The sequence below is a fragment of the Triticum dicoccoides genome, chromosome 5A (genome assembly GCF_002162155.2).
Source record: "Triticum dicoccoides isolate Atlit2015 ecotype Zavitan chromosome 5A, WEW_v2.0, whole genome shotgun sequence".
In the NCBI taxonomy this organism is placed as follows: Eukaryota; Viridiplantae; Streptophyta; class Magnoliopsida; order Poales; family Poaceae; genus Triticum; species Triticum dicoccoides.
Window position 1 is genome coordinate 17,224,957 of NC_041388.1, and position 16,684 is coordinate 17,241,640.

Sequence of the window (16,684 nt, forward strand, 5' to 3'; positions counted from 1 at the left end):
AATTGCAATGTTTCTTGGATATTGGTCTTGTGCTGGAAAATAAGGGGCATCTGAGCGTGCACAGATCGATCGAGTCTGTACCCTGTACATGCGGCTACTTGATAGTTTGGACTAGGAAAAAAACCGGGAGGCTGGATGTATTTGGCTATGCTTGAATGCGGTTCTTCCGCGTCCGTGTTCGCAGACTGGTCCCCACCCCACTGTCCATGAACGTATGTTGAAGAAAATTGTGGGTTGCCGTTGGATGCCCTTAGGTAGCTGTTATCTTTTGAACCTTCTCACCGTGTCTAGTAGGTTGGAAAAAATTGCAACGATTTCCTAGATATTGGTCTTGTGCTAGAAAATATGGGGCATCTGGGAGGGATGTGCATGGATCGATCGAGTCTGCACCCTTTGCATGTGGCTATTCGATCCTGAGGACTAAGAAAAAATCCAAGAGGCCGGATATATGCGTCTACGGTTGGATGACGTCCTCCTATATCCGTGTTCGTGGATTGGCCCCATTGTCCGCGAATGGATGCTTGCCGCCGTCGATCGATCGGCATTGTAGCAATTATTAAAAAAAAACGCGGCTCCGCTGCTCTGCTCTATTTTCATGTACTATGTATATGCTTCAATTTGGGTTCCCGTCCGTCTTCCCTTACTCCGGCGAATGACCGTGGGGCTGGCCCGTTCACCTCCTCGAGCTTTCTACCGTTGTCCCTGACCCGACCACGTCCACCAGAACCAAAAATCGACCCCATTCCACCTATGCTCCCCTCTTCCTCGTCTCCGGTCAACAAGTCGGCCGGCCACCAATTCCGAGCAAAAGCAGCCGCCTTTTTCTCCGATTCCTCGCACCAATATACCATCTCCATGACACGGGGAGGAGAACGACCTCCATGCAAACCGCACGTTCTCCGCACAGGCGAATGAATGCATGGTGCGGGGAGGCATTTCTTTACAGGACCGAGGTGCAGCTTGCCGCCCTAGTCTTCCCCGGCATAGCTGTTGCCATTGCCGGAGTCCATGCCTCTCCGGCGACTCAAATTTTATCAAAGTTTCAAAAAGCCGGCTATAGACCAGCTATAGTGGTTTGAGCAGATGCCGCTATGTGGCATAGCCTGCTAAACTTGCAAAATAGTTGGCTATAGCGGGCTATAGCCTCGCTATAGCTAATTCATAGGGCCATTGCTATTTGCCATAACCCGCTATTTTAAACATTAAATTTTATATGTAGACTAAAAAGAAACAAAGGAAGTACTGTGCTTCAATTTCGGTTCCAGTCCGTCTTATGGGCTTCGGCAAATGACCATGGGTGCGGCCCTGACAAGAAGTCGTCGGCATAGAAAAGGCTGTCAGAATAGCCAGTTATTCCGATAGTGCTTCGGCTAGGGGAATGGATGCATGGCGCATGGCGGTGTCCTCCTCTAGCCAGAAGGCGTTTCTCTATAGGAGCGGGGTGCAGCTCGCCGCCCTCGTCTTCCCCAGCCCAGCCGTTGCCACTGCCGGAATCCATGCCTCTCCGGCGACTCAAATTTTATCAAAGTTCCAAAAAGCCGGCTATAGCCCAGCTATAGCGGTTTGAGCAGATGCCGCTATGTGGCATAACCTGCTAAACTTGCGAAACAGCTGCCTATAGTGGGCTATAGCCTCGCTATAGCTGATTCGAAGGGTAACTGCTATTTTCCATAACACGCTATTTCAAACATTAAATTTTATATGTAGACTAAAAAGAAACGGAGTCAGTACCATGCTTCAATTTTGGTTCCCGTCCGTCTTCCGGGCTCCCGTGAATGACCGTGGGTGCAGCCCCGACAAAAAGTTGTCAGCATAGAAAAAACTGTCGGAATAGCCAGTTATTCCGATAGTGCTCTGGCCAAGGGAATGAATGCATGACGCCTGGAGGCGTCCTCCTCCAGCCAGGAGGCGTTTCTCTACAGGAGCGGGGTGCAGCTCGCCACCCTAGTCTTCCCCGGCCCAGCCGTTGCCACTTCCGGAATCCATGCCTCTCCGGCGATTTATGGCGGTGGTTTGGCTGCCTATGCCTAGCTCGTCTGTTGTCGGCCCCAATGTTCGACCGATTTACGTGCTCCAATTTATGTGCTTTCCACCTCCTTCCAGCGTTCGGCCACGTCCACATGCACACCATCGATCGACCCTTCCAATGCCAACGACCTTCTCTTCCTTGTCTCCAGCCAACGACATGGCCGCTACCGATTCCAAGAACCAATTAATAACCTCCCCCACACACCACGGACCCTTCCATCAACCCTCCAATTTTTCGCACGCGGACCTTGCCATCGATTCGATTTCATGCTCACCGTCTTCCCTAGCTGGACGGAGAGGAGAAGGACCTCCCTGCCTGACCATATTCACGTGATCTCGCCATCCGAATAGAACCCAACACCGGCGAGCTCCTATGTTTGTCTCAGACGCGCTGCCACGCTCCAGAGCCAGGCTTATTTCCCTAAGACGCCCTCTGTGTCCGAAGTTTTACTCCTTCCCAGATCTGCAATCCTTTTGAATTATTTGGATTGCTTACCACATGTGTCCGTAAATACCCAGCTTAAGCGCAAGAATACCCAGCTTAAGCGCAACAATAGGTTAACTAAGAGCATCTCCAACAGAGACGGAGCGCTAGAATAGTTTTATAGCGCAACTGTAGCACTTTTAGCGCGCCGCGGCCAACATTGATTTTCCACATACCTAAAAAGCGCGCCCAAAAGAACCAAGCAGTGCAAATTATGAAGCGTGCGCTGACCAGCGCCCAACATTTGCAGCGTGCGATAGCGCTTCTAAGCGCGTGCGCTTAATTCTTTTGTGCGCGCACTATTTTGCAACATTTGCTGGGCGTCTTCGGCACCCAAAAAAGGACGGCTTTTAGCGTGCGGAGCAGTTTTGGGGCATATGTTGGAGATGCTCTAACTCCTATCTTCTCTTGGATCAATACATAATTGCTGGTGGTGCATTGCAGATGACTAGGGTAAAGGATAGCCAGAGAGAATGGTCATGGAATCCTATGCACCGGCCAATGCTGGCTGAGAAAAATCTCCGAGCTTCACCCTGTCGACGAGCCACTTCGCAGTTGGTCTTTGCAATCTCCACTGAGAGTGTCTTCCGGCGTAGCTTAGCTAGCTGGTCTCCTTTGACACTTCTCGCCGTGTCATATTGGTTGGAAAAACTTGCAACGTTTCCTGGATATTCGACTTGTGCTGGAAAATATGCAGCATTTGAGAGGGACGTACACGGATATCGATCGAATTATTTTGTATAGTGGACAAACTAGCGTTCCCTTCTCAAGCTAGCTCCTCTCCATCGACTTGTTTTTTCTACACAAGCTGCCAGAGTGAAGTTTTTTTTCGGACACAAGACAAACCGAGTGAAGACATCACAGCACGGCTCCATAAGTTTTCAAAACAAATATAGCTCCTGTTGATTTTCCTCATTTTATTCCAACAGATACTATGTTTTATTTTTGAAACTGCATAAGATTTGCTTCATCCATTAATTAAGAAGATAATAGCCATGTATAACAAAATGATTTCTCTCCCAATATTAGTGTCCCTAATTTCTTGGCACCCGCTATGATCCAAAGATTTTATCTCGTCCATGATGATGTTCAGCAAGACCGGACTAAGAATTAACTTTTGGTCATGCCAAACCTTCCAAACCCTATGCTCCATGGGAGAAAGAATATAACTCTGGATTTGACTCCATCACATCTCGCGCACTGACTCCATCACACCTCGCGCGCTGACCGCATCCCCTTCGAGCCCCTCTCCGCGCACGACATCGCCTGCATGGCCCATGCGCCGCCCACATATAGCCCCCGCGCCCGCACAGCCGTGCACCGCTACCACCAGGCTGGGCACCTCGGCATCCAGACTCCACCTCGCGCAGCAACAGGAGTGCTCCCGCCTCGCTTTTGGAAGGAGGCATGCCGCACCTGCGGCAAGGGCTGGCTACAGCGGCGGCGTGAAGGGTAGGCAGGGAGAGGCCTTGCGGCAGGTGGGGCTAGGTTTACCCCGTGGGGGTCAAAGGGACACAACAGGTCTTGCTAATGGAAGGAAATTGATTGCGCAGGAATATAAAATTGGATGTATGTAATATCGTCGTCCAGTTGCGCATTCATGTTGTTATGTGTTTACCTGGTTTTGTCATGCGTATGCATGGAGGGAAGAAAAAACGTCACACTAGAAAAATAATTGGGTCGATGAAGCAGTAAGTTTAACAGAACACTGAGAGGCAAACATCATGCCAGAGTCACGGTAATGGTTGTGGTAGTTAGTATTTCCATGGGTTTACCTCGGGCTATTGGCTGTTGTGAAGTCAGAGTTGTAGTAGTGGAGTCCCGATGGCAACGACGACAGACAATGAGTGGTTCGTTCTGTAGTATTTTGCCGCACCAACATTGTGTTACCCCCCTTCGTTACTAGATGAACACTATTTAGTTCTACTTATCGTTTTGTTGTACTAATAGTCCTGAACTATCATGTGACTTTTTTTCAAGTACTGTTGCAATTGAATTAAACCAAATCAATAATTATTTTACACATCCATACACATGCCACTCTAAGTAGCATTTAGCTTTCAAAAATATACATAGAATGGCACAGATCACGGGCAAGACAGTAGTCCATTTTCTTAAAAATATATGTATATATATCGAAGCAAGAGTGGTTAATTATTGTGGGGCACTCAATGTTGTCTTTGTTGTCCATTTGATGTACTTCATTTGGATCCTTTTTAGCATGATGACAACGTCGTTCATCTTTATCCTATCACCAGGTGAGTCGTTGGAGCAGAGCAAACCACCTTCCAATACTGGCAAAACACAGTTATCGTGCAAGTCGCATCTTGAAGAGGAGTCTTGAAGAGGAAATGACTGGTGAACCCATAGCCTAAGGCTCAGTTCTCCAACGAACATAGCATCTGTAGGCTTCCTTCCAGTGAAGACTTCAAGGAGCATTATGTTGGAAATATGAGCAATTTACCAAATGATTTTATTAACAGAAATACTAGATAAAGCATGACTAATATAGAAGAGATAAAACAAGTCATGCGTTCTGACAGAGAGAAGGTAAATAGCTTCTGCATAAATGAACCGTAGCCTATCATATCTAAAGCAGACAGTATAGCAAGTAGTATATATGAAGTAGAACCTAACATGTGTAGGACAAGGACTAGAACAAGGAACTGTGACAGAACCTTTAACAGGAAAGACAAGAACACGTACGGGACAACAGTGTTGGGGAACGTTGCAGAAAACAAAAAAAATTCCTACGTTTTCACCAAGATCCATCTATGAGTTCATCTAGCAACGAGTGATCGGATGCATCTACATACCTTTGTAGATCGCGAGCGGAAGCGTTCGAAGAATGGGGATGAAGGAGTCGTACTCGTCGTGATCCAAATCAGCGGAGATCCTAGCGCCGAACGGACGGCACCTCCGCGTTCAACACACGTACGGTCAGCGTGACGTCTCCTCCTTCTTGATCCAGCAAGGGGGAAGGAGAGGTTGATGAAGATCCAGCAGCACGATGGCGTGGTGGTGGATGCAGCAGTCACCGCAGCAGGGCTTCGCCGAGTTTCTGCGAGAGGGAGAGGTGTAGCAGGGGAGAGGGAGGCGCCAAGGCTTCAGGGTGCGGCTGCCCTCCCTCCCCCCCCCTTTATATAGGCCCCCTAGGGGTGCGCCGGCCCTAGGAGATGGGATCTCCTAGGGGGGCGGCGGCCAAGGGGGTGCAGTGCCCCCCAAGGCAAGTGGAGCCGCCCCCTCCCCTAGGGTTCCCAACCCTAGGCGCATGGGGGGCCCAAGGGGGGGGCACACCAGCCCACTATGGGCTGATTCCCTCCCCACTTCAGCCCATGGGGCCCTCCGGGATGGGTGGCCCCACCCGGTGGACCCCCGGGACCCTTCCGGTGGTCCCGGTACAATATCGTTGACCCCCGAAACTCTCCCGATGGCCGAAACTACACTTCCTATATATAATTCTTCACCTCCGGACCATTCCGGAACTCCTCGTGACGTCCGGGATCTCATCCGGGACTCCGAACAAATTTCGGATTACTGCATACTCATATCTATACAACCCTAGCGTTACCGAACCTTAAGTGTGTAGACCCTACGGGTTCGGGAGACATGTAGACATGACCGAGACGACTCTCCGGTTAATAACCAACAGCGGGATCTGGATACCCATGTTGGCTCCCACATGCTCATCGATGATCTCATCGGAAGAACCACGATGTCGAGGATTCAAGCAACCCCGTATACAATTCCCTTTGTCAATCGGTACGTTACTTGCCCGAGATTCGATCGTCGGTATCCCAATACCTCGTTCAATCTCGTTACCGGCAAGTCATTTTACTCATACCGTAATGCATGATCCCGTGACCAGACACTTGGTCACTTTGAGCTCATTATGATGATGCATTACCGAGTGGGCCCAGAGATACCTCTCCGTCATACGGAGTGACAAATCCCAGTCTCGATTCGTGCCAACCCAACAGACACTTTCGGAGATACCTGTAATGTACCTTTATAGTTACCCAGTTACGTTGTGACGTTTGGTACACCCAAAGCACTCCTACGGTATCCGGGAGTTACACGATCTCACATGGTCTAAGGAAAAGATACTTGACATTGGAAAAACTCTAGCAAACGAACTATACGATCTTGTGCTATGTTTAGGATTGGGTCTTGTCCATCACATCATTCTCCTAATGATGTGATCTCGTTATCAATGACATCCAATGTCCATAGTCAGGAAACCATGACTATTTGTTGATCAACGAGCTGGTCAACTAGAGGCTTACTAGGGACATGTTGGTGTCTATGTATTCACACATGTATTACAATTTTCGGATAACACAATTATAGCATGAATAAAAGACAATTATCATGAACAAGGAAATATAATAATAATTCTTTTATTATTGCCTCTAGGGCATATTTCCAACAGTCTCCCACTTGCACTAGAGTCAATAATCTAGTTACATTGTGATGAATCAAACACCCATAGAGTTCTGGTGTTGATCATGTTTTGCCCTAGGGAGAGGTTTAGTCAACGGATCTGCGATATTCAGATCCGTATGCACTTTACAAATATCTATGTCTTCATCTTGAACATTTTCACGAATGGAGTTGAAGCGACGCTTGATGTGCCTGGTCTTCTTGTGAAACCTGGGCTCCTTGGCAAGTCCAATAGCTCCAGTGTTGTCACAGAAGAGTTTGATCGGCCCCGACGCATTGGGTATGACTCCTAGGTCGGTGATGAACTCCTTCACCCAAATTGCTTCATGCACTGCCTCCGAGGCTGTCATGTACTCCGCTTCACATGTAGATCACGCCACGACGCTCTGCCTGCAGCTGCACCAGCTTACTGCTCCACCATTCAACATATACACGTATCCGGTTTGTGACTTAGAGTCATCCAGATCTGTGTTGAAGCTAGCATCGACGTAACCCTTTACGACGAGCTCTTCGTCACCTCCATAAACGAGAAACATGTCCTTAGTCCTTTTCAGGTACTTCAGGATATTCTTGACCGCTGTCCAGTGTTCCTTGCCGGGATTACTTTGGTACCTTCCTACCAAACTTATGGCAAGGTTTACATCAGGCTTGGTACACAGCATGGCATACATAATAGACCCTATGGCTGAGGCATAGGGGATGACACTCATCTCTTCTATATCTTCTGCCGTGGTCGGACATTGAGCTGAGCTCAATTTCACACCTTACAACACAGGCAAGAACCCCTTCTTAGACTGATCCATATTGAACTTCTTCAATATCTTATCAAGGTATGTGCTTTGTGAAAGACCTATGAGGCGTCTTGATCTATCTCTATAGATCTTGATGCCTAATATACAAGCAGCTTCTCCAAGGTCCTTCATTGAAAAACTCTTATTCAAGTAGGCCTTAATGCTGTCCAAAAGTTCTATATCATTTCCCATCAAAAGTATGTCATCTACATATAATATGAGAAATGCTACAGAGCTCCCACTCACTTTCTTGTAAACGCAGGCTTCTCCATAAGTCTGCATAAACCCAAACGCTTTGATCATCTCATCAAAGCGAATGTTCCAACTCCGAGATGCTTGCACCAGCCCATAAATCGAGCGTTGGAGCTTGCACACCTTGTCAGCATTCTTAGGATCGACAAAACCTTCCGGCTGCATCATATACAATTCTTCCTTAAGGAAACCATTAAGGAATGCCGTTTTGACGTCCATTTGCCATATCTCATAATCATAGAATACGGCAATTGCTAACATGATTCGGTCGGACTTCAGCTTCGCTACGGGTGAGAAAGTCTCATCGTAGTCAACCCCTTGAACTTGTCGATAACCCTTAGCGACAAGCCGAGCTTTATAGATGGTCACATTACCATCCGCGTCTGTCTTCTTCTTAAAGATCCATTTATTTTCTATGGCTCGCCGCTCAACGGGCAAGTCAGTCAAAGTCCATACTTCGTTTTCATACATGGATCCTATCTCGGATTTCATGGCTTCCAGCCATTTGTCAGAATCCGGGCCCGCCATCGCTTCTTCATAGTTCGAAGGTTCATCGTTGTCTAACAACATGATTTCCAAGATAGGGTTGCCGTACCACTCTGGTGCGGAACGTGTCCTTGTGGACCTACAAAGTTCAGTAGCAACTTGATCTGAAGTTTCATGATCATCATTATTAACTTCCTCTCTAGTCGGTGCAGGCACCTCAGGAACATTTTCTTGAGTTGCGCCACTTTCCGGTTCAAGAGGTAATACTTCACCAAGTTCTACTTTCCTTCCACTTACTTCTTTCGAGAGAAACTCTTTCTCTAGAAAGGATCCATTCTTGGCAACAAAAATCTTGCCTTCGGATCTGAGGTAGAAGGTATACCCAATAGTTTCTTTAGGGTATCCTATGAAGACGCATTTTTCCGACTTGGGTTCGAGCTTTTCAGGTTGAAGTTTCTTGACATAAGCATTGCATCCCCAAACTTTTAGAAACGACAGCTTAGGTTTCTTCCCAAACCATAATTCATACGGTGTCGTCTCAACGGATTTCGACGGAGCCCTATTTAAAGTGAATGCGGCAGTCTCTAAAGCATAGCCCCAAAATGATAGCGGTAAATCGGTAAGAGACATCATAGATCGCACCATATCTAATAGAGTGCGATTACGACGTTCGGACACACCATTACGCTGAGGTATTCTAGGCGGCGTGAGTTGTGAAACTATTCCACATTTTCTTAAGTGTGTGCCAAATTCGTGACTCAAGTATTCTCCCCCACGATCTGATTGCAAGAACTTGATTTTCCTGTCACGTTGATTCTCAATCTCACTCTGAAATTCCTTGAACTTTTCAAAGGTCTCAGACTTGTGTTTCATTAAATAGACATACCCATATCTACTCAAGTCATCAGTGAGGGTGAGAACATAACGATAGCCACCGCGAGCCTCAATACTCATTGGACCGCACACATCAGTATGTATGATTTCCAATAAGTTGGTTGCTCGCTCCATTGTTCCTGAGAATGGAGTCTTGGTCATTTTACCCATGAGGCATGGTTCGCAAGTGTCAAATGATTCGTAATCAAGAGACTCTAAAAGTCCATCTGCATGGAGCTTCTTCATGCGTTTGACACCTATGTGACCAAGGCAGCAGTGCCACAAGTATGTGGGACTATCATTATCAACCTTACATCTTTTGGTATTCACACTATGAATATGTGTAGCATTACGCTTGAGATTCATTAAGAATAAACCATTCACCATCGGAGCATGACCATAAAACATATCTCTCATATAAATGGAACAACCATTATTCTCGGATTTAAATGAGTAGCCATCTCGAATTAAACGAGATCCTGATACAATGTTCATCCTCAAAGCTGGCACTAAATAACAATTATTGAGATTTAAAACTAATCCTGTAGGTAAATGTAGAGGTAGCGTGCCGACGGCGATCACATCGACCTTGGAACCATTCCTGACACGCATCATCACCTCGTCCTTCGCCAGTCTCCGCTTATTCCGCAGTTCCTGCTTTGAGTTACAAATGTGAGCAATTGCACCGGTATCAAATAACCAGGAGCTACTACGAGTACTGGTAAGGTACACATCAATTACATGTATATCACATATACCTTTCGTGATGCCGGCCTTCTTGTCTGCTAAGTATTTGGGGCAGTTCCGCTTCCAATGACCACTTCCCTTGCAATAAAAGCACTCAGTCTCGGGCTTGGGTCCATTCTTTGGCTTCTTCCCGGCAGCTTGCTTACCGGGTGTGGCAACTCCCTTGCCATCCTTCTTGAAGTTCTTCTTACCCTTGCCTTTCTTGAACTTAGTGGTTTTATTCACCATCAACACTTGATGTTCCTTTTTGACTTCTACCTCTGCTGATTTCAGCATTGCAAATACTCCAGGAATGGTCTTTTCCATCCCCTACATATTGAAGTTCATCACAAAGCTCTTGTATCTCGGTGGAAGCGACTGAAGGATTCTGTCAATGACCGCGTCATCCGGGAGATTAACTCCCAGCTGGGTCAAGCGGTTATGTAACCCAGACATAGTGAGTATGTGCTCACTGACAGAACTGTTTCCTCCATCTTACAGCTGAAGAACTTGTCGGAGACTTCATATCTCTCGACCCGGGCATGAGCTTGAAAAACCATTTTCAGCTCTTCGAACATCTCATATGCTCCGTGTCTCTGAAAACGCTTTTGGAGCCCCGGTTCTAAGCTGTAAAGCATGCTGCACTGAACGAGGGAGTAATCATCAACACGTGTCTGCCAAGCGTTCATAACGTCTTTTTCTGCAGGGAGAGCAGGTGCTTCACCTAGCGGTGCTTGTAAGACATAATCTTTCTTGGCAGCTATGAGGATGATCCTCAGGTTCCGGACCCAGTCCGTATAGTTGCTGCCATCGTCTTTCAGCTTGGTTTTCTCTAGGAACGCGTTGAAGTTGAGGACAACGTTGGCCATTCGATCTACAATACATGTTGTAAAGATTTTAGACTAAGTTCATGATAATTAAGTTCATCTAGTCAAATTATTCAATGAACTCCCACTCAGATAGACATCCCTCCAGTCATCTAAGTATAACATGATCCGAGTTAACTAGGTCGTGTCCGATCATCACGTGAGACGGACTAGTCAACATCGGTGAACATCTTCATGTTGATCGTATCTTCTATACGACTCATGCTCGACCTTTCGGTCTTCTGTGTTCCGAGGCCATGTCTGTACATGCTAGGCTCGTCAAGTCAACCTAAGTGTTTGCATGTGTAAATCTGTCTTACACCCTTGTATGTGAACGCTGGAATCTATCACACCCGATCATCACGTGGTGCTTCAAAACAACGAACTGTCGCAATGGTGCATAGTTAGGGGGAACACTTTCTTGAAATTATTATGAGGGATCATCTTATTTACTACCGCCGTTCTAAGTAAACAAGATGCAAAAACATGATAACCATCTCATGCAATCAAATAACAGTGACATGATATGGCCAATATCATATAGCTCCTGTGATCTCCATCTTGGGGCTCCATGATCATCTTGTCACCGGCATGACACCAAGATCTCCATCATCATGATCTCCATCATCGTGTCTCCATGAAGTTGCCCGCCAACTATTACTTCTACTACTATGGTAACACGTTTAGCAATAAAGTAAAGTAATTTACATGGCGTTTCTCAATGACACGCAGGTCATACAAAAAATAAAGACAACTCCTATGGCTCCTGCCGGTTGTCATACTCATCGACATGCAAGTCGTGATTCCTATTACAAGAACATGATCTCATACATCACATATATCATTCATCATTCATCACAACTTTGGGCATATCACATCACAAAACACTTGCTGCAAAAACAAGTTAGACGTCCTCTAATTGTTGTTGCAAGTTTTACGTGGCTGCAAGAGGGTTCTAGCAAGAACGTTTTCTTACCTACGTTAAAGCCACAACATGATTTGTCAACTTCTATTTACCCTTCATAAGGACCCTTTTCGTCGAATCCGCTCCAACTAAAGTGGGAGAGACAGACACCCGCCAGCCACCTTATGCAACTAGTGCATGTCAGTCGGTGGAACCGGTCTCACGTAAGCGTACGTGTAAGGTTGGTCCGGGCCGCTTCATCCGACAATACCGCTGAAGCAAAATAAGACTAGTAGCGGCAAGAAAGTTGACAACATCTACGCCCACAAGATATTGTGTTCTACTCGTGCAAAGAGAACTACACATAGACCTAGCTCATGATGCCACTGTTGGGGAACGTTGCAGAAAACAAAAAAAATTCCTACGTTTTCACCAAGATCCATCTATGAGTTCATCTATCAACGAGTGATCGGATGCATCTACATACCTTTGTAGATCGCGAGCGGAAGCGTTCAAAGAATGGGGATGAAGGAGTCGTACTCGTCGTGATCCAAATCACCGGAGATCCTAGCGCCGAACGGACGGCACCTCCTCGTTCAACACACGTACGGTCAGCGTGACGTCTCCTCCTTCTTGATCCAGCAAGGGGGAAGGAGAGGTTGATGAAGATCCAGCAGCACGACGGCGTGGTGGTGGATGCAGCAGTCATCGCAGTAGGGCTTCACCGAGCTTCTACGAGAGGGAGAGGTGTAGCAGGGGAGAGGGAGGCGCCAAGGCTTCAGGGTGCAGCTGCCCTCCCTCCCCCCTTTATATAGGCCCCCCTAGGGGGTGCACCGGCCCTAGGAGATGGGATCTCCTAGGGGGGGGGCAAGGGGGTGGAGTGCACCCCAAGGCAAGTGGAGGCGCCCCCTCCCCTAGGGTTCCCAACCCTAGGCGCATGGGGGGGCAAGGGGGGGGCGCAACAGCCCACTATGGGCTGGTTCCCTCCCCACTTCAGCCCATGGGGCCCTCCGGGATGGGTGGCCCCACCCGGTGGACCCCCGGGACCCTTCCGGTGGTCCCGGTACAATACCGTTGACCCCCGAAACTCTCCCGATGGCCGAAACTGCACTTCCTATATATAATTCTTCACCTCTGGACCATTCCGGAACTCCTCGTGACGTCCGGGATCTCATCCGGGACTCCGAACAACTTTCGGATTACTGCATACTCATATCTATACAACCCTAGCGTCACCGAACCTTAAGTGTGTAGACCCTACGGGTTCGGGAGACATGTAGACATGACCGAGACGACTCTCCGGTCAATAACCAACAGCGGGATCTGGATACCCATGTTGGCTCCCACATGCTCCTCGATGATCTCATCAGATGAACCACGATGTCGAGGATTCAAGCAACCCCGTATACAATTCCCTTTGTCAATCGGTACGTTACTTGCCCGAGATTCGATCGTCGATATCCCAATAGCTCGTTCAAGCTCGTTACCGGCAAGTCACTTTACTCGTACCGTAATGCATGATCCCGTGACCAGACACTTGGTCACTTTGAGCTCGTTATGATGATGCATTACCGAGTGGGCCCAGAGATACCTCTCCGTCATATGGAGTGACAAATCCCAGTCTCGTTTCGTGCCAACCCAACAGACACTTTCGGAGATACCTGTAATGTACCTTTATAGTCACCCAATTACGTTGTGACGTTTGGTACACCCAAAGCACTCCTACGGTATCCGTGAGTTACACGATCTCATGGTCTAAGGAAAAGATACTTGACATTGGAAAAACTCTAGCAAACGAACTATACGATCTTGTGCTATGTTTAGGATTGGGTCTTGTCCATCACATCATTCTCCTAATGATGTGATCTCGTTATCAATGACATCCAATGTCCATAGTCAGGAAACCATGACTATCTGTTGATCAACGAGCTAGTCAACTAGAGGCTTACTAGGGACATGTTGGTGTCTATGTATTCACACATGTATTATGATTTCCGGATAACACAATTATAGCATGAATAAAAGACAATTATCATGAACAAAGAAATATAATAATAATCCTTTTATTATTGCCTCTAGGGCATATTTCCAACAAGCAGCAGTAGAAGCGCTGGACTTGGGGTCGATGTCCTCGCCTGCCATGTCGTCGAGGAGGTCGTGGACGTCGGGGAAGAAGTCGTCGTCGGGGAAGTAGTCGTCGGCGACCGGTTCGTCCGTGATGAAGCAGCCAGTAGTCGCGCTGAGCGCTCCCCAAAAACCTTATCACCCTTCTCCCGTACAGGACTCAAAAGGTGCGGTTTCGGAGGCCTACTGTCTCGACGTGCGGTGCACGCCGCAAGCCGGGATGGGAAAGATCGTAGCAGCAGCGCAGTGCTCAGGAACTTTGTGGCGAGAGGAAGGGGATCTTCTGGTGTGTCTCTCTGGAGAGGAGCGACCTCTCTTATATAGGCACAGGAGAAGGACGCGAAGAGGCTGCGACGGGAGGTGAAGCAACGAAGGGAGACGAAGCGAACAGGCAGCGGCCGAAGAGGCGCACCGTTCGAATTCAGTGTCCACTACAGAAAAACATTTCAACTCTCACATGACCTTTCGTATACCCGTCACGCGTGGCAAAAATTTAGACATCGGCTCGACTCATTCCCGCAACCCGCGTCGCGTCGTGACGGGGCGTGGCATGGCGAGGCGGGCGACGGAGGAGGAGCGCACAGATGTCCCTCTTGTTCTCATGCTCATACATGTTGGGAAAGAACCTCCCAAGAGGTCCAACTCCCTCTAAAGTAGCAATGTGGGACTAAACTTTTGTTCCACCTCTTGCCTTGCACAAATGGGCTGTGTGGGCCTCTAGGATTTATTAGGAATTTCTAAAACTGCTATTGGGCTAGGCCCAAAATAGACAAAATTCTAGCAATCCCCCACCAGATCCCAGAGGCACACAAAAATTTGCCTTTGGTTCCAAAACACTGTTTTATATACCGGTACTGCAGTGGAGACTGTTAAGTTGAACTTCCACCTAGAACTCTATGCTACACTAGTAAGCAACTTGAACAGTGGACTGGGCCTTGAACTGCAAGTTTTCTGCGAATCTAGCTTCACATAAAGCCTTGACCGATACATGGCTACCGTGGGTCTTCGCCACGGGTGGAGCTTATGCGTCATACTCCATGGCCATTCATGAGTTTACTAGAGAGAACCCTACTCTCATAGATTGCGACATTTGACAATCAGACTCATATAGGTGTGTTCTTCAAAAGATGTTCTGCAGGATAACATCTCTGCTTAAATAAGCCACTTAGAACACATTAAGATATACATCAACCTGCCATGCAGATAAGGAGAGTATTGCATCTTCATGGAGTGGTATTGTGAATAATAAGGATACTCTCCTCTCAGTTGACCAACAACTTGTCTTCCACATCTAATTCACGGGATCTTCGATCACAAAGAATAGGTTACCACTATGAACAACTCATATTGTGGGTCTCATACCCATCTCCCTCGATGCATTATCTATCACATTACGTGATAGACCCTTAGTAAAAGGATCTGCCAGATTTTTAGACGTTTGGATATAATCCAACGCAATAACTCCGGAGTTTTTCATTTTCCTGACAGACTTTAACCTTCTCTGAACGTGTCTTGATGACTTCATGTTATCCTTTGAACTGCTCACTTTCGTGATCACAGTTTGATTGTCGCAGTTCATAAGGACACCCGGTACAGGTTTCTCAACAACCGGCAAGTCATTCAAGAGCCGGCGAAGCCAATCTGCTTCAACCGTAGCTGTATCTAGTGCTGTGAGTTCTGCTTCCATTGTTGACCTCGTTAAGATGGTATGCTTGCAAGACTTCCAAGAAACAGCGCCACCTCCATGAGTGAATACATAACCGCTCATGGCCTTTATCTCATCAGCATCTGAGATCCAGTTTGAATCACTATACCCTTCAAGCACCTTTGGATGCCCGGTGTAGTGAATTCCATAATTTGCAGTGCCTTTCAAATAACACAAAACTCTTTCTAGAGCTTTCCAATGCACATCTCCTTGTTTTGAAACAAACCGACTTAGTTTGCTAACAACAAAAGAGATGTCAGGTCTTGTAGCACTGGCTAAGTACATAAGCGAGCCAATAATCTGAGAATACTTCAACTGGTCTCTAGCAACTCTTCGATTCTTTCGAAGCAACACACTAGCATCATATGGTGTTGGAGAGGGCTTGCAGTCACTATAGCCAAAGCGACTCAAGATCTTTTCCATATAGTGAGATTGAAGCAAAGTAATCCCACCATCATCATCTCTCAACAACTTGATGTTCAGAATGACATCAGCCACTCCTAAATCCTTCATCTAAAAACAACGAGATAGGAAATCCTTGACCTGCTTAATAACTTTAAGATTTGTTCCGAAAATCAGTATGTCATCAACATACAAGCACAGGATAACTTCCTCGCCCCCACCATGGCGATAGTACACACATTTGTCAGCTTCATTCACAACAAAGCCTGCAGCTATTAAAGTTCTTTCAAACTTCTCATGCCACTATTTGGGTGCTTGCTTAAGTCTGTACAAAGACTTCAGCAACTTGCACACTTTCCCTTCCTGACCATCTAGTACAAACCCATCTGGTTGTTCCATATAAATTTCCTCGTCCAACTCTCCATTTAGGAAAGCAGTCTTAACATCCATTTGATGAATGATAAGACCATGCGAGGCAGCTAGTGAAAGTAGAACTCGAATAATGGTCAATCGAGCCACAGGTGAGTAAGTATCAAAGAAGTCTTCACCTTCCTTTTGGGTATAACCCTTAGCCACGAGCCGAGCCTTGTACTTTTCAAT